The following is a 1,908-nucleotide window of genomic DNA, read 5'->3' as shown; positions in this document are numbered from 1 at the left end:
TGAGGGGGGGGGGGAGAGGGGGAGCTTGGCCGTCGTTTCTCAGATGGAAGGAAAGGTGTTTTAGTCTAGTTTTAGTTAGGTCGTACGGCGCTTGTAGATGCATAAGGTCATATGAGCGCCAAAAGGTATTATAGCCAATTATAGCTTGTTCACTTTCGTCTGTCCGCGTTAAAAATATTCTAGCTCATTGAGGAATTTACACCTATGCCCACGAAACTTTGCATGGCCTTTCTGCGGGCCAGCGACCAAATAAAAATTTATTTTTAAAAATCTTGACCGATATTAAAAACCGCTCTTTGGATGCATACACAAGATCACTGAAATAAAGGACTTTTTACAGTAGCCTTGAATTCAAATTGCTCAATTTGAGACAGCGACACTACCCTGCCTCCACATTTCAGTGTAAGCTTGTAGATTTCATCCCCGGCTGTCTGGACGCTGGGCGAAGACTCGATTCCGGAACCGATCCCCACGATGAATGCTATGGGAGAAAAGTTCCGACTCCTTTTTATGTAAACCAACGGTTACCAGTCCATTCAATAATAAAAATCATCTTCTTTAAAAAAAGAAATTGTTTTGGAAAAATGAAAGTTGAGGCCTCGAAGTGTTCCGAAATCAAGGTTATCTTAAATCTTGTAGATGTTCGGAGCCAACCAGATAACCACCGGAAAAAATCACTTTATTAGAAAGTAAGTAATTGGGTTCGGAGTCGATTCCTACGATTCCTCCTAGCTTTCAATAATCGGGAACCTAGCCGCCCAGCCCTACCACGTGCTCCATGTGAGTCTCGAAAAATACTCAACCCCGTCTCTTGAATCGTGTTTCTTAGGCGAACGTCAAAGAGTGGTGTTGAGGAAAATATGTCTACTTTTAAATGTATTAGGTGTATGCTGTAAATCCACTATTATATTTTTGACCCGCTTTAAGCTTACAGCAAAGAAAACGTATCGGAACCTTAGTTTGCAGTGACTTTTATGAATGGACTTTAAGATTATTTTGGTCGCTTAACTTTTAGACCCTCATGCAAAGAAGCAGAAAGATAAAAAGATTAAATAGAGAGATTTGTTTTTAACCTGTTTTAACCTCAGCCAGGAGCTGGTGTCATAATCGAGGTCACGATCTGATTATAGGACGTTAAAAAGTCGAGGACAAAAGCACTCTCAGCAGTCAAGTTATTATTAGGAGTTAGTTCCCCTCACATCTGTGAGGTAGACTCGACCAGTGTCATAGTTAGCTTACATAATCAGCGCGTGTGGTTGCTTATAACTGTGGCTCGAAAGGGGTGAACAGGGTATATGTGACAATGAAACAGTTTTGACTGCTATGCACATGTTCCCTTCAACTCTATATGTAAACTCTTCCAGCCTCACTTTAAGCTTACTTAATCAAAGCTTGTAACTGCTTATGGAGTGGCCCGATAGGGGCGAACGGGCTATTTCTGTGGCAATGAAACGGTTTTGAAGGTTAGGCATAGCCTATTGTTCATTGGTGATTATGAACGTCGTTTTACACTTAATTTATGAGGTTTACGTCTATGGGTGAATTTGACTGTGACAATGTTTCAAAATTAGGAAGGGAAGCAGTGATTATTTGATTATATAGACGCTTCGCCACTAAGACTACTACTACTACAACTAATTTCTCGCAGCTGTTGTTCAGTTCGGAAATGTGATTTTGGAGGCTTTGTTGGTTTGGATGAATAAGACATTAGTCCTCTGGGAATAGAAGTTAATTTAGGCTTTCTGGGCTTTGGTTTGCGTATTGCGTTATTGTGTCTGTATAGATTATGAAAAGGACGAGAAATAAAACGCATCCCTGTCGTACTCCATATCTTACTTTGAACCAGTTTGTATTGCCCTCCTTTGTTTTTACCAAGCGTCTTCTGTTGGTATATAGAGCTTTGACATC

This window comes from Aplysia californica, unplaced genomic scaffold (genome assembly GCF_000002075.1).
Source record: "Aplysia californica isolate F4 #8 unplaced genomic scaffold, AplCal3.0 scaffold00220, whole genome shotgun sequence".
Lineage (NCBI taxonomy): Eukaryota > Metazoa > Mollusca > Gastropoda > Aplysiida > Aplysiidae > Aplysia > Aplysia californica.
The sequence above is the reverse complement of the archived record's forward strand: the minus strand, read 5'-3'. Positions refer to the sequence as shown.